This window comes from Hibiscus syriacus, unplaced genomic scaffold (genome assembly GCF_006381635.1).
Source record: "Hibiscus syriacus cultivar Baekdansim isolate YM2019G1 unplaced genomic scaffold, ASM638163v2 tig00110384_pilon, whole genome shotgun sequence".
NCBI classification, from domain to species: Eukaryota; Viridiplantae; Streptophyta; class Magnoliopsida; order Malvales; family Malvaceae; genus Hibiscus; species Hibiscus syriacus.
This window is the reverse complement of record NW_024062715.1, coordinates 982,358-1,008,178: the sequence shown is the minus strand read 5'-3', so window position 1 is coordinate 1,008,178 and position 25,821 is coordinate 982,358. Positions and strand designations below refer to the sequence as shown.

General features: G+C 32.3%; 1 pseudogene; it reads right to left on the bottom strand.

The window, feature by feature from the left end:
- Positions 1 to 12,902: 12,902 nt before the first annotated feature.
- Positions 12,903 to 14,766, bottom strand: LOC120122155 (annotated as a pseudogene).
- Between the last annotated feature and the right edge of the window lie 11,055 nt (positions 14,767 to 25,821).

Sequence of the window (25,821 nt, the reverse complement as noted above, 5' to 3'; positions counted from 1 at the left end):
AGATTTTAGCAAGGGTTGGTAGAATTGAGAAACTGCAAGAGCAACTTATCAAGACTCAACAAGAGATGATGGATCAAACAAAAACATTCCAAAATGATTCAAAAGAGAAAATGACAAAACTAATGGATATGGTGAATATTGTGATCCATGGAGAGAAACCTTTAGAAGACCCTGTTATGAAAGATTTTAATGGGATTATGAGTGATGTAGTTGATACAATGGAAATAAATGACCAGAACTTTGTCAGGGAATGTGGAAATCTAATAAGCCACCAAATATCGGGTATGACCCCAGAAAATGAGACAAAGATCAAGTTTAAGAGAAGCATGGAAGAAGTTTCAGTGCCATTGAAGAAAGCAAAATAAAGCAAACATCTAGATCATCAGTCACAAAGTCTTCAAGAAAGCAAAGTAAATAGTTGTAATGAGACAGTGATGTCAAGAGAAATTCTACCCAAGTTTCCTTCAATACAGCAAGTTATATCATGAGTTACTCAAAGCCCATCTTATTGGCCCATGTCAAGCTAAGCCTTTATTGCCTCCTTACCCGAGATGGTATAATGAGAAAGTCTTTTGTGAATATCATGTTGGAATCCAAGGACACTCCATCAAGAATTACGGTAACTTTAAACGAGAAGTTCAAGACCTTTTGGTTCATGAAATCATAAAAGTGGATGTTAACAGTCAATCCATTTTGATCAAACAATTGGGATTTAAACCCCAAAATAAAGTTAACAGGGTCAAGGCAAATGAAGATCATACATCAAAAGATATTGAAAAGAAAAAAGGCAAAACTGAGGAATATGAAGTATGTATGGCATATTTAACTCCTGATACTTCTCTGATGCTAAAAATGAGAAAGAAATGAAAGGAGAGGTAATTCGAGACTGACCCACAGGTTTAAGAATGAATGGGACAAATGTAATTCTGAAGAAACCTCAAACATCTGTATCAGATTTTCTGAGGACAAGTGAGGCAGTGAGCAATATAAAGAGTCTGGTGAATACTGGTCCAATCACAGCTACAAGATGCATTCAGAATTAGAACAAAACTGTCATCACCAAAGGAAGCTGTTCTGAACATAAAATTGAGCCCAATTATAACTCAGGGAAGAAAAAGGTAATGATATAGACTGATCAGGAAGAAGCAAAGATTTGTGCATTTGAGGGTTTATCCAAAGAAGTTGACACAAAAGATGATCGAGAAATGGGGAGCAAATGAGGACAAAAACCTTAGTCCTATTACACACCCAACATTATAATGAGGCATGATAGATAAACAAGTGGAAGTTGATATCTACCACTGTAGTACCTTTCATTTTCAGCATCTTGTTTGAACTTGTTTTTTTTTCCTTTTCTCCGCCTTTTATATAATAAATAAATTTTTGTTACTTTTATGGTTATGAACAAGGAATTAAGTTTTAATCTTGAAATTCTTGAGTATCAAGTAGATTAAATATTCTTTTAAAGAGTTATAGATCTTTTGCAAGTGGTAAAATTATATCCCATCCAACGTCAATTACTTGATCCATACAAAACCAAATCCTGACACTACATTTATCTGAGATTCTGAAGAAATGGCTCTACCTATTTTTGAGACACCAACTCTAGATGTTTACCTTTTTTGGGTAGAGTTGATTGGTTTATAATACTACCTTCCACCACATACACGACTTCAAAAGTCACACATTTGTCCTTCCAAATACAAAACCATCATAAACCAAATGACATCAAAAGAACCAAACTTTCAATTATCTGTGAATCTTCCTGCAAGAAGAGACGAGGTGAGGCATTATGGACCAACTTATCGAAGATAATTTTGAGTGATTGGGGCATACTCAAAGAAGAAGAAAAAAGGATTAATTTAAATAAATATATCATGCATTAATTAATTACATTGTTTTCATGCAAATAAAGTTAATCTTGAATATTCATCCCCCTGGAGATACCTCTGTTTACAAAGACTTCTATGTATGAGATGACTGAAATTTGTAATCAAGCATACAAACTCAGTGGAATATCGCCAAAAGATGAATGGGGCAGTTGAAGGATCAAATAAGAACATTAAGAGAATCATTACAAAGACCACTGAAACTTACAAGGATTGGCACGAGAAGCTACCTTTTGCCTTATACGAATATTGAAATACTGTTCGAACATCACTGGGGCATTACCTTATTGTTCAGTTTACCTATTTAAGTTGAGATCCCACCACTTTGTATCTTGAAAGAGGTAAAATTGGAGGAGGTTGAAGGGATCCAAGCTCGATTTGATCAATTAAACATTATTGATGAGAAGAGATTGAAAGCTATTTACTATGGGTAGATGCATCAGAAACAGATGATGAAAGATCACAACAAGAAAGTACATCCGAGAGAGTTCCAAGAGGGTGATCTAGTGTTTAAAAGGATATTTCCTACACATAAAAATTTCTGTGGGAAATGGATGCCTAATTAGGAAAGGTCATATGTTGTAAAAAATGGGCCTTTTCCGAAAGAGCATTGATTTTGGCAGAAATGAATGAGAAAGTTCTGAAAAACCAAATAAACTCAGATTCTGTCAAGAAATATTATATTTGAAGAAAAAAAAGGGAAAGAAAAAAAGGGAAAAAAGGAAAAAATTGAATCAAAATAGGCGACTCATAGAGCCTCAAGTTACAAGATTGATCAAGTACAATTAGTTCAAAGATTCATATTCAACAAGAAGCGCAAGAAATACGTAAGATAAATGAATCTTATGGAAAAATCCCCAGCAAAGCAAATTCAAGCAAAGCAAGATTGAAGGCATCTAATTAAAAGAAAATATCTTCAGAATTCATTACGCCTCTCAAGATTGATTTTTATTTGCAAAAATTGGTTTTTAAAATCTTTAATGCATGATATGAAAAATGATAAAAGGGGGTTTCAAGATGTAAATTTTGAATACCATCTTGAAAAAGGAGGATTTGAGTTGAAAACCTGAAAAGATGGCTCGAATATTAAATGGTGCAATAACGACATAAGAGACGATCTTAAGCTCTTAATGAAACACCACACATCCCAAAGATGTTCCTGAGAGCATAACAACAAGAAGTATTTCTACCAGATAAGCATAACAATCATTTCTTCAAGTTAATGGAAACCCAAAGAGACATATATGCTGGACTAACCTAAGAGACCTTACTTTACCAGAATCAACCTACACCTTAAAACATCCAATAATTTTGACACTTGCCATAGGACTATGATTTTTGAATGATTTAAAAGAGTAGTTGATTTATTTGATATTCATTAATTTCATGTCTTATGATTTAATTCTATTGTGAACCTGAAATAGGCAATACTTTACAAAATTTTATCATTCTTCAATAAAGAAAAGAGAAAGAACATTTTCAAACAGGACAATCTCAAATGAGGAAGGTCCTTAAAGTAAATTGTTGCCTATTCTACTTCTATTGTAGAAAAAGAAAGTGATGCCAAAAAGATGAAGCATTTCACAATCTTGAAGTACTTTACAAAATTTTATCATTCTTCAATAAAGAAAGAGAAAGAACATTTTCAAACAGGACAATCTCAATGAGGAAGGTCCTTAAAGTAAATTGTTGCCTATTCTACTTCTATTGTAGAAAAAGAAAGTGATGCCAAAAAGATGAAGCATTTCACAATCTTGAAGGCAAGGGGTCTGAGAGTCTAGAAAATCCGGAGAATTGAACTTGTGACGCTCTCCTGTGACATCATTAGCAATACATCAAGAAAGATTATCACTTATCCCATGCTGAGGGCAAGAGATGCACATAGCCGGATTTAAATCCGATCCGATTTTTTCACTAAGCCAAAAAACCGGTTTATAAAAAAACCGGTTCGGATCATAACCGGTTTGGAGGGCCGGATGATGTAACCGGTGTAACCGGTTTCGGTTTGAAAAAAACCGGTTTTTAAAAAAAACCGGTTTTTAATCCGGTAAAAAATCCGGTCATCCAATTTTTTAAACCCCAGACCGGATTTTTAAACGGATAAAAAATTGGTTTTTTATCCGGTTTTTTTTCAAACCGGTTTTTAATCCGGTAAAAAAATCCGGTCGTCCAATTTTTTCAAACCGGTTATACTATCCGGTTTAAAATATCCGATCCGGTTTAAAAAAACCGGTTTTTCCCAAATCCGGTTTCGGATTTTTTTTGCACAAAATCGGATATTCGGATTTTTTGTACACCTCTACTGAGGGCGATAAGCATCACCAAACAAATTATGTTCCCCAGCCATCAATCCATGTTTTCTAGAAGATTAAATCACAGATATATAAGTCCCATTAAGGTGTATTATGGGAATGAACAAGTCACCACCTGCACTTTGGCTATACCGTTCAACTTTGTTCTTGGATCCCAGGAAGGCCACCATTTTGTTGTCAATGGAAAAGCATCATGTATGGTGCATGGAGAAAGCGGAATAAGAGGAAATATGTTCTCAATTGGCAGATTATGAATATAGCCCCTTTTCCGTGCAACATCATAAAAATACTTCGAATCTACAAATTCCGGCTCTACATCGTATAAGTACCGTGACATTTTAGTCCAAACACCAACTGGAGAAAGTGTCACGTTCTCGTAGTAGAAATAAGGAGACTCAATAGCATCTTCTGGAAGTGTTCTTTGAGTTATTTGATCTAATTCGGTAGGAACCCCAAAACCAATCATTAAATTTAAAAGATGAACATGATCGTCTTCATTAAGAAGCTTTTTTTCAAGCTTCCTCTGCTTCTTCCTTTTCCAAACATCATAGTCCAAGTTTTGCTTTTTCTTGTAATTGGGGTCATTGCATAATGATTTCCTATCTTCTACCGGAAGAAGTGCGTCAGCAGCCTTAGCAATTTGAGCAGCACATATAAAATTTGTCAACTCTGTAATTGATGAATCCAAACCACATCTCTCTATGGCTATTTAAGCCTCAGTCTCTGAGTACCCCATTTTCGTCAAGTATAGCAGTTTATTCTCCTCATCAGAATCAGAATTCAGGATTTTCTCGGTATCAGAAAAACTATCAATATCTGTGAAATCATCCTGAAAGATCGCTTCATAATCAGATGAGTAATTATCAGAATCAACATGTTGTATGGGTGCAGACTTTTTAAGAGCCTTCACTGAAAACAAGGATCAATGTGTCGATCTGAAATGAATTACCAAGCGATTTATACCACTCTGTCTGACTAGAGCCCTCCAGATCTAGAAAATGGTCATCTCATTCAAAAGAGACATCTCAGACATTTCTGTAAGAATGATTGATTACTTCTTAAGTTTATGACAACATGAAGAGAATTCCTCAAGTTACTTGACAACTGCTATTTAGTGACATCAGAATAAGAATATTCAAGATAAAGAGATTTGAGGCACGGACAAAGCCGCAAGTACCCACAACAGTACATTGTCAAAATTGAACCTCGTGGGGATCATGATATTGAAATCAAACAAACATTGAAAGTAATCCTTATAGTTTAGAAGGTTGGGGGCATTTTGAAGGCCCCATTCAGACAGATCCATGTGGGACATCTTGAAAGCCCATTTCAACCAGAAATAGAATGGTGGGGCACAAGGTTCTTAACCTTGAGGTCGTGGGATCGAGTCTCATGGAGGGTATTTCATAATTTCGAGGTCTTCTACGGAAGCTGCTTTCAACCTAGTGTTGGGGGCAGCCTACTATCTTACCTCCCACTTACCCCATTACATATGGGAACAATGGACAACCATTTTTATAGTAATATGAATATTTGAGCATTCTTGGAGGCTCATCTCAGTAAGAAGTAATGTTGAGCACACTTTAAACGTCTGTATTAAAATATGTTAAGGCATTTCAAAGGCCACTTCAGACAGATCCATGTGGAGCATTTTGAAGGCACATCAGTATGAATATTTGGGCATTTTGAAAGTTCATATCAACAAGAAGCAAATGCTAGGGCATGTTGAAAGCCCATTTCAGTCAAAATCATGAATATTGATGTATTTTGAACGTTCATATCAACAAATATTGGGGCATGCTGAAGGCCCACATCATCATGTGTTAAAGATCATTGACTTGAGCAAATATTTCCAATAAGACATAAAGGAATAAAGAATGAAAATGGCGCAGCATTGACAGTTGAGCTGACTATATATAATTACTTCGTTCATCAGGCAGTTGCATTAGGGTCCTATTGTTGAACAAATATTTACTCATCAACTATGGTTTCAAGTACCAATCTTCTTAACCATGGTCATGACATCATGTTCTTTGTTAAGCTACATCACGGTTCTATGAATAAAGATGGTCCACAGGAAAACTATTCGATCCAGGGTTTAATTCCTCAAGATTTCGGCTTTGAATTTGATCTTTTGTGTGTCAATAGTGATTGAACATATTTCTTTGAGGTTTCTGGCAGTTAGTTTCAATCGTACTGTTGGGATTATGAATTTGTTTTTCATAATAGTTTTCGCTTACTCAATGACATCGAAAAGAGAGGCTCATCTTGTTTTATTCTTATTCTCATTATTACTGGGGTTATTATTGCTAGCCAGGATAAGCTGAGTTTTCATCTATTTTGGTATGCTTTTCATCTACAGCAACAAGAATTCCATGGACCTTCTTCTGTACATGGATCCTATAGTGGATGTGTTTCTACTTCCTACAATACTCATTATGGAAGAAAGCATGGTCGATATCACACTTGCCCTTGTCTGAGATGATATCAAGATCAATTGAAGCTTTGTTCTTGAGTGGTCTTGTGACATCATAAAAAAGCTTTGAACCCTATGCAAAGAGCTTCCGGACCAGAAATTTGTGCAGAAGCCACAGCTGGATGAATGTGTTGTCAAATGTTTTACGAGCATCTGAGCAGAAGCCACAGGAAATGATGAATGTGTTGTCAAGAGTTTTATGAACTAGTTATTATGTTGCTAAAACAATGTTGCAATCATAGGGTATTTCCATTTATGGATCCAAGATGAGGTATGTCTTATTCAACCTCAAGGTTAGAAATGAGATATGATGAAGATTTCTTTCCACAGAAGGGAAGCTGAAAATTTTAACAACAAGAAATTAGTTGAGCCAACTAAGGTTGAATGGCATATTGTTGTTAAGCATCTCGACATGATATGGTCCAAGTTGCCTTGTTCGAGATCTGATTAGATGTGAAGACATGAAAGGAATTAGGATAAATCTTCTTTATGATGTGTTTCAATAGTCAAAACAAAACAGACGTTGATCTCCTAATTAATCTCTGTTGAGTTTAGCATATCTACATCTAAATTCTTCAAAGATGATAGATACTCTCTTCAAAGATGATATTTTCTCTTCGAAGATGATAGATTCTCTTTTCAAAGAGGAAAGATTTATTGGATTTTTACATAATTCCAGACGAAGAAAGCCAATGTTATCAAAGACAAAATAGGGCATCAAAGTCATAGTTCTGACTAAGGCAAGAGTTCCATAAATGAAACATTTTCTTCTGAGACTTTAATGCAAATGAAGCAAAGAAGACACAAAGATTGCTCTTCCAAATCAGAAATGCTAGTTTGAAATGACATTTTGACCAAGTGAAGGAAAACCGAGTTCACCACTTTGAAAACAAATAAAGATGAATTTAACATTCATGCATCATATTTAGACATTTGCAAAATAGGGGCATTTTCATTCATTTTATCCATGTTGAATATTTGACACGAATTTCAAAGATTTTAGCAAAGATTTGGATCCATCACTCAAATGGATCAATATTTCCAGAAGAGTTCATAATGAGAAGAACTCATCTGAGGAAGGAAGAAGAAGTTCATAATGAGAATAACTTGTTTAACCTTTTTCTTTAATTCATCACTCGATGGATTAGCATTGTCAGGTAGAGTTCATAATGAGAAGAACTCATCTGAAGAAGGAAGAAGAAGTTCATAATGAGAAGAACTTGTTTAGCCTTTTGCTCGAATTCATCACTCGATGCATCAACTTTTCCAGAGAAAGTTCATAATGAGAAGAACTCATCTGAAGAGGAAGAAGAAGTTCATAATGAGAAGAACTTGTTCAACCTTTGCATGACTCTATCACAGAAGGAGATAGATCAGTATCAACTTTTCCAGAGAAGTTCATAATGAGAAAAACTTATCTAAAGAGGAAGAAGAAGTTCATAATGAGAAGAACTTGTTTAACCTTTTGCTCGAATTCATCATTCGATGCATCAACTTTTCCATAAGAAGTTCATAATGAGAAGAACTCATCTGAAGAAGGAGAAAAAGTTTATAATAAGAAGAACTTGTTCAACCTTGCCTTAATTCATCACATATTTGAATTAACAACCCTTCTTTGAAAAATCAGCATTTCCAGAAGGAGTTTATAATGAGAAGAACTCATCTGACGAAGAAGAAGTTCAAAATGAGAAGAGCTTGTTCAAATTTTTGGTAGATTACATTACAGAAAGAGATGAATTGTCATCCCCAGTGGAAGAGTTCATAATGAGAAGAACTTGTTCAATATTGCCATCATAATCAAGTGAAGTCAAATGAAAAAAACTTATTGTCTTTTTATCTTTGCCATATTCTTGTTAACACAAGAATGAGAAAAGAGGGGTAGCTGAAGACACTATTTTTTTCCATTTGATTTATTATTATTATTATTATTATCATTATAATTATTATTATTATTAATAAAAAATTATTATTTACATTACAGGCCCGTTTTACAAAACTCAACCCAATTACATCATGCCCAACAGTGACCCAAACCCGATGGCCCAATAGAAGGCCCAAACCTTTTAGGGTTTATATCATTTCAGCTAAGGTTTTCTAACCCTAGCTCCCAACCGTCGCCTTTGACCATAGGATCTCCCAGCCGCCAAAATCTAACAGCCCATGCGCATCCAGATGAAACCCTAGGGTATCATCACCCTAGGGCCACGTCGTCGCCTCTGTTATATCCACACCGACGATCCAGCTACCGTCGCCCTCGCCAGAAGACTCCAGAAACTTTGTTGCCACTATGAAAGCCTCCCACGCCAAGCTCTATGGTGAGTCACCACCATAGCTATAGTGACTCACCTAGGCTACCTCCATGGGACTGGTCCGAAGCCATTACCGATGGTGGCTATAAAAAGCCACCATCCCCTGCAAGAAAAAAGAGAGAGAAGAGAACGGAGACACGGACAACAAGCAAAATAGAGAACAACAGGGAACATAACAGTAACCAAGAGAAGGTACAACCACAAAATGGCGAGCAAGAACAAAGCCAAAATAGAGAAACAACGAACACCAACCACGAAGCAAAATACACAAAACAAAACAAAAGAGAGAAAATCTTACCACAGAGGAGAGCAAACGTCACCTGAAACCACCAAAACCGGAAGGTATTCTTATAGATCTGCTCCGATTAGGAGCTTTTTAGGGAAAAGTAAGGTTGGATTCGGTATTGGGGGTGTTTAGCGCTTCCTTTTGGTATAAGGTTGTATAGTTCCGGCCACCGGGCGACGGAGTTGGCGGCAGGGTCTATGGTAGTGTAAGGCGGTCGGTTGTCGACCGGTTTCCCTAAGGTGAGGGAAACCAAGAGAGAAGCGAGAGAGATTATATCTCTCTCTTTTTAGAGAGAGAAGAAGAAAGGTGAAAATGAAGAGAGTGGCCCGAAGGGCCGGCCTTATTAGGGTGTAAATACCCCTTCCCAAACGACGTCGTTTTGGGGAGTGGTGTATCCGTAATTTCGTATATGGCTAAACCACGCGCGCAATCCCTATAGGTTTTGTAATTTTACATTTAGCCACTGGAATTAATTTCTGATCCTTTTAAATTGGTCTCGTAATTTTATTTTATTTTAGTCCATGACCTAATTATATATATTTTAGGTTAAAATACCGTATTTAGTCCCTCATAATTTTTATAAATTTTATTTTAACCCCGAAATAATTAATTAAGGCTAAATTCGAATTAGGTCCTTGAATTTTAATATTTTACATTTAAATTATATTGTTTTAATTATTTTTATTTTAGTCACTAAATTAAATAATAAGGTAAAATAGCATGTTTAGCCCCAATAATTTTAAATAATTAATTATGAATTAGTTATTTAATTTTAATATATTATAATTTAGCCACTAGTTTTAATACTTTCATTTATTTTTACAAGTTTATTACTTTTTAATTTTATTTTAGTCATTGTTTATTTTATTTTAATTTATATGTTTATATATTGTTATTATTATGTAGTTATATAAATATATATATAAAAAATAATATTTATTTAGGTTATTTGTTTTTAAAATCCTATTATAATTTAATTTATAAATTACTTTTAAATTATTTTAATCATTTTTTTATTTATTTTTCAATATTAAGAAAGGGCAGTTTTAAAACAACTAGATGTCCATTTTCTTATATTTTTAAGTAAAAAATATTTTATTTTACTTTTATAAATTATATATATTTTAATTGTTTTTAGATAAATGTTTTTTAACATTTATTTATTTTTTATATTAAGATTATTTTTATTTGTAGAGTTATCTTAAAGCACCTAGAAGTCATTTTTGATATTTCTGATAAATAAATATCTTATTTATATATATATAAATTATTTTCTTAAATTATTAATAAATTTGAAATAACATGATTATGAATTAATATATTTTTGAATTCTTAAATTTCAATAATAAAGACAATTTATAATTAATGAGTACCAATTTTGGGCGTTGTGAGGGTGTTAATCCTTCCCCAACGTAATCGACACGAATCCTTTTTATTATTAAAAAGAACGAATTTTTGGTTAAAAGATCAGTTTATCTTTAGTGATGTTTTCTTAAAAACTCTTTAAAAGAATTTAGGTATCGACCTACCTGACCCAAAAGGCCGATGGCGACTCTTTAAACATTTAAAAAAACTATTTATTCACATCACTTTTCCCGCCAGTATAAAATTTCTGCCCGGACGAAAATCAGTTACGACAAGGCTAAAATACTCTAAAAGAAAGAGTAATGGGTAAGTGATTATTTAGTAAAATACTGAAGCCTTCTTACCTTAAAATAAATACTGAGGATTAAAAAATACTCAGAGATCGAATGATTATTTAGTTAAATATAAGGAGATTTTTGAGATAGGTTAAAATAATAATTACGTAAGGGCATGTTTGTGGAGGGAATGCAAATTACCACTAACTCGATTTCGAAGGCACTTGGGAATTTTCGTATTTCTCATCGAGGAGACAAAAAGGGGCGCAGAGATGGGGTTTGTTTTGTGTGTGTATATGAGTGGCCTTGTTGGCTGCCATTTTAGGGTTTTATTATCATTATAAATTAAAAAATGTAGGGTAAACTATAAATTTAGCACCCAACTATTTTTGTTTCATTTTAATCATTTAACTACATTTTTTTCAAAATCATACTTAATATTTAGTTTTAATTTCATTTTGCCCACCCACAATTAAAAACTAATGATGATATTGATGTATCATCATAAAATAATGATGCGTAATATTGAAAAAAATAAAAATATCACATCAATAGTTATGTTAACTTTTTAACATTGAGTGACCAAATTAAGCCAAAACGTAACGTTAGGTATAATTTTGAAAAAAAAACAAATAGTTAGTGACTAAAATTGAATAAAATTGATATTTGATGCACTAAATATGTAATTTACCCAAATATTAGCACTCGCTCAAGATAAAAGTGTGTTCGTGCTAACTTTTTAGTTTTATTACCCTATTATTGATAGTAGGGTAAAAGGAGACTACTTTGGTCAGTCATGGTCTTGCTTGCTTGCTGTGCACCACAATCCACCATTTCCAGTGGGCTTAAAATAAATAAAAAATAACAAAAATATAAAATCTTTGAATATCTCAATCCTTGTAATGCATTGCTGGAAACTGTTGAAGAAACCCAGACGGTTGCGGAAGGAATTATGATAATATTATGGGGTTAAATGACTTAATTTAGAATCGACAAGAATTTAATAAATAAAAAATATATAAATTAAATTTCATTTATTTAATATCAAAACTGAAAAAGATGTAAAAAATAATAATTAAATCTGAAATTTTTAGTTAAATTTTACTTCTATTAATTTTAAAAATCAATAAATTTAAAAAAGATTAATTATAAAATAAGTGTCCAAACTATATTAGTTTTCAAATAAGTGTCTAAACTTTATCAATTCATCTATGTATCCAACCTATGGTAAAGTGCCTAATGTCTCTCTCATCCACGTAGTTTCATCCTGGCTGCTACTCTCGTATTTGGGTTCATACAGAGACAAAATCCTTATTTGGAGTGAAAATAAAATCTAAATTTATTCATTTTATTGTTTATGTCCATCTTAAAATTTTACTTGTGTTAATCGTACAAAAATTTATATTATTAATACATAATTATACACCTCAAAAAACAATTCTAAATCCACTATGGGTTCAAGTCATAGTTTCATCGTCTCCAATGGGTTTCAGGTTTAGGGTTATGAATGGAAACTTTAGATTAATTTTTATTTTCAGGTTTTAAAGAATTATATTTATAAAAATATTAATATTAAAAATGTTTTTTTTGTAATACCATATTATATTATTTTTATTACCATATCCATATTCTATGTTTCCATACAATACAGTGGTATCATATTAAAAATTAATTATAGAGCAAAGTTCTGAGAGGCTAAAGACACCAATATATCATACGGTCTCCAAACAGAAGCTTAAATTGCCAGAATGAAGAACATCATCACTATAATGCTTTTTCTTCTCTTTTAGTTCCACGTTGGATGGTTAGCCACAAGGATCGTTAATAGCGTTCTTGAAGAAACAATGAAATTAAAAGCAAGGAAAACAAAAGAAATACCCCTAATAACCGCAACAAATCTCCCACCTTCGGGACCACATAGCCTCTTCCAATCTCCATCTACAACTTTGTTTCTTTCTCTCTTTCTTATTTTCTTTTTTTTTTGACCTAATTATTCCAATTGTATATACGTCCACCATACCAGTAAACTTCCTACATTGGCATATAATACTTGTATCCAATTTTTGGGGTGGGTGTCAGGATTATGATGAACATTGATGTCTACAACAAGCAACCATGTCATAGGATGATCTCCCATGATTACCTGGTTCTTGGCGTGAGGTGGTCCATGAACTTCTCCTGCTCTGCAAGCGCATGGCGGAAATGCATCGATGCCCATAGGGACAGACATCACCAGCAGGACCATCCTGCAAACCTCAGTCTTATAGCGAGGGTGGCGGATTACGGGTCGGAGCTCTTCAATGCCGTGAGCGAATTGGCAGTGATCACCATAAGGACAGGCACCAGTCTCTTGCCATTTGTTGCAGAGTTCAGTCTTGAAACATGCCTTGGTTGTACACTTCCAACTCGAGTGGCTCTTCTTCCTCTTGCCTCCCTGGACATACACTTCTGCTGTACATTCATCTAATTGATTAGTCAGCTATTCCATTTTAAGCACTTAATAAGTACAGAATCAAATGTAAACTATTACTGTTTACATATACACATATACCATTCCCCCTTTCTAATTTACAACTGGTTGCAACGAGGCAGGGATAATAGATGCAAAAATACATCAATCTTAAACGTCTAAGTAATTTATGTTAGGGTAATAAGTTCGGAACTATTTCACTAGATTTCAGTTAAGTTAAACTTATTGGCAGGAAATGTAAAGATCAGTTTTATTCGCTCAATAAATTGTCTAAACTCTGCAATTATCATCCTATACTGCTAAAATATAGAGCAATTACAGACTCCGTTGAATAAGGTTCTTCCCAAAGCCACCAATCAATATACATATATATATAAAGCGTCTTCTTATATATGATAAAAGATGGCATCTAACATAAATGAGTTCTAGTTGGTTTATTGCTTCATTGCCAAGCCAAAGAAGGCATTCATTAAATTAAAGAAAAATAAAAAGGGAAACTATTGCTATTACTATTAAACAGCTATATTTAATATTTGATACAATTTGAAGCTGTACAATTTTACATATTTTCACTAAATCATATAATAACGTCATTCAAAATTTTATTAAAGAATTAAACTCAGTTAATTATTTTGAATGAGTGTTATATCATATTTCACTTATTAAATATAAACTGTAATTGTAGAAAACAAAATATACTAATTGTAATAACGAATTTGCATCCAAACAGAATTAAAAGATTAAAACAAAAGGAAAATTACTTACCGCTCCGCTGAGTTGAGAGGTATTTCCAGTCCGAGTAGGTCCACGAGCTTTACCACGATGACTCTCTCCAGCTTGATTCATCATCTTCAGGTATCCATTAGACCTAACAGAAATGCTCTTAGGCAACATAACCCGCTCCACGTCCACCGCGCCTTCCATCATGCTCGTTGGACTCTCATCAGAAATATCCGCTCTCCTACGCCGCCACTACCGAGGCAAAGTCCTCGCAAGGCGTTCACCAACTCAAACGGCGTGGAGTTGTAATCAGAAGACGAGAAGTGGTTCTGAACAGAGGCTTGGATCAACGCGCTGAGTTGTTTGTTGAGGTCTCGGTTGACAGATCGAAGCGAGGAATTCTCTTGGCGGAGAGCCTCGGCTTCCTTCGCAGCTCACGGAGACGAGTGAGGAAGAGTTGTGGCGGTTGATCATATCTTGATGTTGTTGCATGAGGATGCGAGGATTGTAAAGAGCGAACATAGAAGCGTTGGAAGTGGAGGATGAGGTGGTGGTGGAAGAGTAGACTCCGTCGTTTGGGTGACATTCGGTTGCTTGCCTCCTAAGTCTCCATAGACGGTTGAAAAACTGTCGTCTTGCATCTGCGAAATGAATATACCGAAGTTGAAAATTAAACACGTTTAGAAATAACAGAAAACAGCGATCGAATGAGTAAATTTCATTGAAATTGAGAAAAGATTTTCGCTCACCGGGCCCTTAAATGTTCTCTTAGGTCAGAGAAAGACAGAGCGTGTGAGAATTGTTTTTTTTTTATTATTATTATTTTGTTTGGCGAGAGGGAAAAGAGAAAAAAAGAAAGAAAGGGAAAGAATGGAGCGAACTTGACGAAGGAGACTGGGTTTATAGCAAGAGGGAATTGGAGGGAAAGAAAAAGTGGATTTCTCTTAAACCGCTTAAACAGAATTACCATTTTGTCATGTAGTTATAGTTTCTCCACTAAATATATTCCTTTCGCATTTTCTTGATGGTATGCAAGTCATTTAATTAATCAAAATTTTGTCATAGTAATCGTTGATGATGTGGACCGTTGAATTCATCAACATATTTTGTACGGTCAAGATAATAGTGGATGAGGGTCATATTTTCCAGAAATTTTTAAAAATTTTATATTATTTAAATATTTTCATAATAATTTAATTTTATAATTTAAATGTTATATTATAAATAACTTCTAAAATTCTAAATCTTTCAACATAAAATTATACATTATTCCTGTATTAGAGAAAATTCGTTGGAGAGATTCAGTTTAGGTTTTTTACTTTTTTTTGTGATATTCAGTCTTTGGCGGACAGTCACCGTTGCAATTTTGTATTAGTCTTGTTCATAATGGTTCAAGCAGTTCCACTAAACATTGAGTTATTAGAATGTTTAATATATTTTAATATTAGTCTATTCGTTTGTGCTCGTCATTGTTTTTTCCTTTCAAATTTTAATATATAAATAATTGACGTTTATTTAATGTTAAATATTTAGGTGTAAATTATAAAATTTGTATAAGTAATTATAAATACTTTCTTTTTAAAAGTAAATCATTAAAATAAAAAAAAATTGGTATATAAAATTATTTAAAGAAGTTATATAAAATTATAAGATTATAAAAGAATATATTATAAATTATAGAAAATTATCTTTCTTTAATTATTATTTGATCAATTTCTTAATTTTTTATATATTAAATTTGAGATTTTTCATCAAATAATGCTTAACTAACCAATGTGTCACTATAACCTTCAATCTCCGATAATATCATACCGATAAAAATACGTTGAAGATAAATTTCAAGTGTGTCATTTAAGTAAATTAGATAAGTTTAGTTCATTAATGGACACTTTAGATGTCCTTAATGTTTGTCACATGACAAATTATGTTCTCATATACTTTTAGCTATCTTTAATCATTTTTTACTATTTTACTATTTCTATAATATTATATTTTTAAAAAATGTATACATTTATTATAATTTTTAATATTTTTAAAAACATTTCTAATGAATTTTATATTATTAAATTAAACCCTTGACATCAAATAAATAATCATTTGAACTTTAACATCAAACAAAATGATCAATTTAGTCATACATAACATATATTATCATTAAAAATTCATCAACCATATCAGTAAAAAAATAACTCTGAACATTAATAAAGTGATTTGATTAACTAAATTTTCAACTATAGAGATTTAATTGAATATGAATTTTCTTTTAAAATTTAATTAATTTTTTATTTAAAACCTATTTTACCATAAGATTAAAGAATTAGAATGAAAATTTATTTCAAATTTTCTAAATATTTTAATTGATTTTTTATAATAACATAAAACTATTTCAATTTACCTATGTATTTAAGATATTTATACATAAATTTTGATAGGTCAGTAATTTGTATCATATAATTTTTAAAGTATTAATATATTTATTTATATTCATTATATTTTAATTGTAATTTTCAAATAAAATACATACCTTCACGTTTCGACTACCAAAAGAGCCCCTAAAATCTGATGGTGAAAATTTATATCCAATTGTCAAAAAAAAAAAAAAGAATGTTTATATCCAACAGAGACTATAATTCACGCACTTATATGACCCAGTTAATAAATATAAACATTTTTGTACATACATAAATATAAACATTATGGTTTCAATATTAGGGTTTTGACACGAGTTTCATGAAATAATAAATAATGTTTCTATTTAATATACTAATTGTATACAATTTTATAGGTTAATATTTAATTAATTGAAGGTGTAGCATTTTATATATAGTTAGTGAATAAGGTGACAACACATCATCAAATATTTTAAAAATTAAACTTATTCATTTTATTTTTGTTGACGAAAACGGGTAAAGAAAACGAAAGAACACGAGAATTTTACGAGGTTCGGCAATGTGCTTACGTCCTCGGTGCCTAGGCGGCGCTAGAATTTTATTCAATGATATTTTAGGTCTAGGTTACATCTCTATTTATAATAGAAAACCCTGGTACATAATTACAAAATCAACCCTGTACCGTACCGCGGGGGCTACGCCCCCGCACCCCCAACCCACATAATTTGTAACCCCACAACGAGACTTTCTTTGTAAGGACAGTTGATGTTCGCTTCACTCACTCCGCTCCATCTCCTGTCCTCTTTACTGGTATATTTATGAGCCATACCTAACAATTTTTAATTATGTGTCATTCAATGTATAAATTATAGAATAAATTATATATTTAGTTGCTCAATTATCACTTTGGTTATGTTTTGGTCATTCGATTATTTTCTTAAATCACCACAAACATTGTGTTTTAATTTCATTTTGGTCACTCGCGGTTAAAAAATTAACGGTGACGCTGACGTGTCATCATAATGTAATGTCACACCATTATTGGAAAAAAAACAAGTAACACCAGTTTTGTTAATTTTTAAATGGCGGATGACCAAAACGTAACATTAGTAATGATTTAGAAAAATAGTTGAGTGACTAAAATGGAACAAAGTGATAGCTGAATGACTAAATATATAATTTATCCTAAATTATACATTGTAAATGTAATAAGTATTAGCCCTAAATTTATGAATAGTGAATTATACAATTTCATCCGTTAACAGAATTTAGATATCTATGTTTATTTTTGAAGGTTTCTAACATGGATCTATTGTCAGTACACAGTTTCAAATAAAATGATAAAAAATACTAATATGAAATTAGGAAAGGTACATGAAATGGTAAGGGCCGGCTGCGGTTAGAGAGGCATTTGATTATATAAATTGCTTGTAAATGAAGTTAATTGAGATCGGTGATTTTGTTATTTTTTTAACAGAATTTTCAAAAAAAAAAAGTAAAAGAAAATCTCATTTGAGAACATAATGGAAGTGATGATGTTTTTGGTTATTTATTTAGGCGTTTGCTTCTTTATCACAACTATAACCACCCCTTTCGTCCAATTTTCTTCCTATTTCAGATCTAATTTCGAAACCCTCTATCCGATCGCCAAAATATTAAATAAACCTTCCAATCAGAAACCCTCGGGAGCTATTGTCATGGTTGTTAAGTTAGGCATGCACACCTGCTTATTGATGTAAATATAACCTTTGTTGTAATTAAACATTTAGGTTTTTCTTTCTTTTTCATTGCAGTTAGAGCATGCTACTGCTTTCGCTGATTAGCTCTTTGCCCACGTAGCTGTTGCTGGGGATTTATCAGGCAAAGAGGCTGATAAATCATACGAGTCACATCTCCGAAAAATTTAAATTATCATATATTTTAATTATCTTTTATATTTTTTTATTGAGAGTCTATTTTCACCGTTTTTAAATTTTATAATTCTATTTTTCTTTAAACTTTTAAAAAATTATCTTCTAAAATATAATCATACGAGACTATATCAAATGCTAAAAAAAAAGGATAGCAAGATCTCTTATTTCACGTCAAATGTTGGTGTCGATCAAGTACATATATGATACGCATATGACACTTCAAATATTTATCATTTGGTTATTATATATAATAAGTCATCCCGTCCAATTTTAATTAGACAGTATTTGTCCATATAATCCCTTAGATACATATCACGTGCAGCAGCACCAAGTCTTGAAATCATTATTACAGAACACCAAATGCACATTTTCTTGGCGTTAGTTAAAGGTAGTTACTTCAAAGACAATTAATAGATAATACCAACTTACACGTGAGAATATATATATATATATACACGGAGTATATTGCACATTGTAACATATCGCTAAAGCGATATATCGAAATACATCAATAAAAAATTTGTCATTATTATATAAATATTAAAAAGTATAATGATTTATTTAAACTTATTTATTTATTAAAATTTTGTTTTAATAGAATTGTAATTAAATTATGGACTTTTTATTAAAAATAATTGTTAATTTAAGAAATTTAATTTATTTAGAATTAAAATATTTAATTTATATAAGTTCAGGGTTCATCCCAATTAAACAGTTACGACCAGAACCATCGTCAACTGCCATTGTGTATCGCCGAAAAATCATTTTATGTTATATTTACTATTACCGACGAGTCGTATCAAGGGGAAACCAACCTTATTCGTCACCAAACATTGCTCGAATCACCATCATCCAACAGCCGACCATCGTGAACAAAACCCCTTGCCGTTTGCGTCGGACGTCTCCCGATTGTTTTCCTCTATTTTAAACGCACATACATCGTCGGAGAACCATCCTCGGCCATCACCTGGTCGTTTTCCTCTTTTTTAAACACGCATAGATCGTCCGAGAACTATCCACGACCGTCGATCGAGCCAACCAGACCGACCTCGACCGCCTTTGGTTGTTCATCGAAAGGCTGTGCCTGAATCTCCTGTTCGTCGGTCGTGATCTGCATAAACCCCATTTCTTATTTCTATTTTAATTCGCCTGGCAAAACTGCGTTCAATCCCCTTTATTTTATTTGTATAATCAAATTGCATGCAAACCCTTCATATTTTCTCTTGATTATATTCTAGACTTCTAGGTAATGGGCGTATGTGTTTTAATATACATGGCTAAATTACTTGAAAGCCGCCATACTTCTATTATAATTTAAATGGTCAAATTTCATGCAAACCCTCATACATTACCATGCCTAAATTTTAGACTTCCAAGTTTTAATTCCTCAATAATTTTTTAACTTTATTTTAATTTGATAAATAAATTTTGAATTTATCATTTCTAATTAACAATAATATTTATATTTATGTGATTATTTTTTTTATTAGCATTCATTTCATATCATTTATATAATTGTGATCATATCGTTAGTGGTGTTGTCTCAGATAAGGTGGCTGGCTGTGGAGGCGTTTTATTTGCATCAGACGGTTACATCCGTGCCATGTTCTCAGGTCTGTTACCTAACTTCTGGTCGGACAGTGCCATAATCTTGGCAGTGAAAACTGCTCTGGAAGTATGTATTGAAGCTGGCTGGTCTGGAAATGAGGTTCTGGTTCTGGGGTCTGATTCAAAAATTGTGCTTAATTGGTTGAGTAGTGCACAGTTTCGCCCTTGGAAATGGTGGGGCTATTTTTAGAGATTGATTGTCTGGTCTCTAGGTTAGGGAATGTATATTTTCGTCATGTTCCCTGTTTCGGTAACGGATTCGCCTTCTCGTTAGCCAAGGGAAGTTTGAATCGAGAAAGGGTTTTCAAGGCTTGGTGATGATAACGGGTTCCTAGGGAAGTTATATACTAGGGAGTGGTGGGTTCGGGTTTGTTTGTAGTTTTTTAGAATGCTATTCGTTTGAATCTCGTTTTCGCTGTTGAGTAGAACTTTTTTTCCTCCCTTTAGAGTTGAGGTTTTAACGAAGCTCGCAATCGGGCATGTATGATTCTCCATTTAATCATATTCGCCGAGCAAAAAAAAAATCTTGACAACTTGATACTTAATTTTAACTTGATATTAATTACGATTATTTGAATCTTAAAATTTTGAACCAACCATTAATTTTTATTAGCATTAATTTTTATTTTTAATTTTATCTGATATTATTTGTGATAATTTATCTTGATAATATTAATTTTTTATTAATCTTAATTTACATTATATTAACGATTATGGATGATTATGAAAAGATTGAGATCAAGGAGATATAAATTGTAATCTCAATGAAGATGACAAAATAGATGATCCAGATAGTGAAATTTATACCAAAGAAGAATAGCTTGAATCTAATGCCGATGATGGTAAACATGCATACAATGAGAAGAACATTGATTACTTCATCAATAGGGATATATGGGACAAGATTTGGAAGGAACTACAAGATTACAATGAAAATGATATGGATATGCTCAAGTGGAAGTCGTTGGAAGATTTATTGAGTTCTACTATACGTATGCAAAAGTTAAAGATTTTGGAGTTCGAATGAGTTCAACACTAAGAAGCCAAAGTGATTGTCACATTATTTCAAAGAAATTGGTGTCAGAAAGAGGGGTTTAGAAAAAAAAAGTGGAATAACTTACCTAACATAAAACATGAACCAAAATCAATAAGTAAAGTTGGTTGTCAAACATTTATTAAATTCAAATTTTATGAGCAAAATCAATTTTAGAAAATTGAAAAATTTCACGTATATCATTGTCATGAAATGATAAACCAAAAAATATGTAATGATGTTATATTTTTTCATTACATTTTACAATTCCTTTTTGAGCTAAGTACTCCATTCATACATGAAGTATACCAAATTCTCAGTTTCATAAATAATATTTTAAAATTCCCGATTTCATACATGGTATTTTATACCGTTAACCAGTTCACCCACTTCCTTCATAACAAGTGAAGTAGAACCCTATGACCACTTACAAAATGGCATGTGACACTTTAAAAAATTATTTTTTTCAATTTTTTAAAAAATACTACTTACACCGACAAAAGCATATAACACATACTTACACCGATGTAAGTTAATAAAATAAAAAGTTTAACACTTAGCACATACTTATATCTGTGTAAGTATGTATTAAGTGCTACACTTCTTAAAAGATATACAAAGTTGAGTATATGACTCCATGCAGATGATCAAGTGTCTTCTTGCAAGGAGTGCCTGTTAAAACCTCCTTTGTTACACCCCGAAACTCGGGTTAGTAGTTCGGGTCATCCCAAGACCTATAGTTTGAACCCAAAGGATTCATTAGAATAACTTGGATCAAGTTTAGTTGAGTTGGGCTTGAGTTGGGCCAAAAGGATTATTGAAGGATGATGGGTATTTTATGAAGTGGAAAGTAGAGGGACTAAAAGTGAAATTTACCCATTATTTGTTTTGAAAGCTTAAACCCCCTTATTTTATGGTGTTGAACTACTTCCATCATCACTCATTAAACTTTCTTCTTCTTCTTTCCATCTTTTTCTCGTCCTCTTCCTTTCCAAAACCAAGATATCAAGCATTTTGAATATAGTTTGGCTTAACTAAGGTGAGATTATAAATCCTCATTCTCCTAGCTTCAATTCAAGCTCCATTTCTCAAGTTTTTAACCATAGAACTAAAAGTGGGTTCTGAGGGGTTTATGAGAATCTATGGATTCTAACATGTTTTTAGTAAGATTTAAGTTATAGAAAGTGTTTTCAACCTCAATCCAAGAATTTTAACCCCCTTTTCTTATTCTTTGTTTAGTGAAGGAGGTTAGGGAGAGTTCAAAAGCTAGAGATAAAGGAAAGTTAGCCCTTGGTTGAGTTGAGGAGGTTTCTAGCAGCCAAAGTGATAAGGTAATCACACTTACAACTCTTTCATACTCTTTAATGGGTCATTAGTAGTGAAAAATAACATAAAGGTTGAGATTAAAGCTTGGTGAACATGTTCATGGTAGATTCTATATTTTATGTTATAAACATATTTTAAGGCCTTATTTATGCCCCTTTATGATTACATATGACACTAAAACCATTTGGGAACCTCAATATAGCAATGTGAGTGAGATTAAGTGCGCAAATAGGGCATTTTCGAGGAAAGGTATTGGTATTGAAGGAACAATGACGATATTGTTCTTATTTCAGGCTTAAAAATTATAAAGTTCATGAGGGCAGTATCGATACCCCTTAAAAGGGGTATCGATATTAAGTATTTGGTATCGAGACCAGGGTGTTTGGTATCAATACTAGTTTTCCAAAATAACATTTTGGTATCGGTACTCTAGGGAGTATCAATACCCAGGGTCCAAGTATCGATACTCCCTATAAGAGCATCGATATTTCCCCTTTTCTTTCAAGAGACATTAGCTCCAGGGTATCGATACCTTGGGTAGAGTATTAATACTTAAGAGACAATATCAATATTGTACGGCAAGTATCGATACTAAGGTTTTGTTTTGGGCTTTTATAAGAGATATTGTAAAACCCCCAACCCGTACCCGACCTAGATACGAGTCCGAAGTGTTACATTGACTTTTCAAAACCTTTACTTGTATATAATAATAAAAATAATTATTACTAATATTAAATAAAACTTCATATTATTTCAATAAAATAATTTACAAAACATATCAGAGCGTATATGATTCAAATTGTTTATATTACATGCCAACTATATTTCCATATAATAAAATACATATTAATAAAAGACTTTTCTGATCTGATTTTCAGGAAAGAGAATCTGACCTGTCTTGCTCTTCTTAGCTGCTCTTCTTAGCGTCTATTCTCGCTTTCCAGAACCTACGTGTGAAACATTCACACACTAAGTCGATGACTTAGTGAGGCATAATAACATATAATTGAAACTCTAAATACTTAACAATGCAAGAATATATCATACTATGACATCACATAGAATCACCCATATATATAACCTTTCATATAATCAAATATATATATACACATCACTCATCATTTCTATCATTAACATTATTTCACTATCAATATTATTATCATTTATATCTTTTAATCATATCCTCTTGTACCTAACATACCAATATATGACTTTTAACCAAACACTACACACATCATCATATCACATATATCACTTCACAACGAAACAAACATATAATCATACCAATTTTATTTATATTATCTTTTATTAGCCCATGTACACATGTGAGAACTAAAGATATGTGAGTACATAGAAGTTGTGCACATATGTTGTCACCACAGTTCGTATAATTTACACTAGGGGCACTTAGAATTTTTCCCGAATGACCACTATGTCCCGAAGGACCACTATCCATATGTCTTGAAAAACATAGGTAACCCTCGACTCTTGGCATGAGAACTATACTTGTAGCTCTTATTTCACATAACATGGGCATTCTCTTTCATATCATTTCACATATTCATATAGACATATGATTCACTTTCACGTATCATATATACTTTCTCTTTCATATATCTCATGTCATGTCTCATATCTTGTGATCATGTAAGCAATTACTTACTCTCATATAGCTCATATCATTCATTTATAATCACATAATTCAATTGTATCATACCAACATGCATTCATATAACTTCCTTTAACATACATAATATATCATGTAACTCATATAACTAAATCTCAATTCACATGTAGTTTCCTAACTTATCCCTGTATAGATTATATAACAAAAACAAGTAATCTCGTACGTCCTATAAGTAAATACTATCTGTTCTGTCTCACTTTTTCATTTACTCACATAAATCATTTATACTAGTTCACATGGTTTATTACATTATCCTAAATTTATACCGATCATGTAACCTATACCCTCATATATAATTTGTATCATTTATTTCACATTATTCATATACTAAGTTAATCTATATCTAGTTCAATTTTAAATGACTTTTATATTATAGTTTCCTTTAAGTATATAAATCTTCCTTATATCAATTATCTTATAGGTTCGTATCATCTATTATGCACAAGTCTCTTCATTAATATACTATTCTCATATTATCCTATAGTTTAATCTTATTTAACTCATCTCACTTTTCATTTGGTTATATAATTCTATTATATTGATTCCTATAATTGATCACCTATATCATGTAGCATGTATGGTCACTTATCACATGTTCATACAACTCCTTATGTCCCTATCATATAACTTATTTCATATTCTTATATAATCATATAGATCATTTGTACTATTTCATATGGCTTATACACTAACATATATTTATACATAAATCATGTAACATACACAACAACATGCCACCACATATACTCATGCACACATATAAATCATCATAAACACATTCTTCTATTTATGAATTCATGTATTTTACTATTGGAAATAGACTTGTCGCAAGTCTTATTTCCATTAAACATCATATACTACTAATATGCACTCACCTGAGCCTCGCTAGCCATTCATATACGTATAACTCTTGTACATTCTTACATCTTCGAACCATCTTGGAATTATCTTCGATCGATATCTACACAATCATACATATTATATACATATCAGCATTCCAATTATCATAATTTGATTCTTAATTTCTTAGAACAAAAGAAAGGCTTAATTCTATTTCCACTTAGAGTAGTATCGGTACCCCCCGTAGGGTATCGATACTTCTCTAGCTGTGGTATTAATACCATGCCTAGGTATCGATACCTATATTGCATTCTGTAATTCTCGTTTCAAAGATGGTATCGATACCATCCTTATGGTATCGATACTGTTCTTCAGGTATCGATACCTCATAAATGCCTTCCCTATTTTTACTCTTGAGGTATCGGTACCTGATGAAGAAGTGCCGATACCCATAGCCTTACCCGAAAATTCACCCAAACTTACTTAATTCTTCTTATATAACCTCTTTTTATCCCTTTAAACTTAACTACACTTATTCTAGCCAACTTATACCACTTTAACTCATCTTAATATCCAATATTTTATCTTAAATTTGGAAAGCAAGAATCTTACCAATTTATCAACATGTTCTAAATTCGTTTCTAACACTTTGAATTTCTTATTTTGACTGATGACAAGTTAAATCCAGCTTTTGAATCCATTAACTCATTCTTTTTAAATAATTCACTCAAACACTCATTTTAATTAATCTCTTATAACTCATCCACTTTTGAGTTTTTACTTCTCCGAAAGCTTCATTAATCTTTCTTAATACCCAAAGAGTCAAAACCAACTTAAAAGTTCAAAGAACAAACAACTTGAAATCAACTTACCTTAAAATAGAGCTTACGGGAGGAGGAAGAAGCAAAAGAAGAAGTTCCAG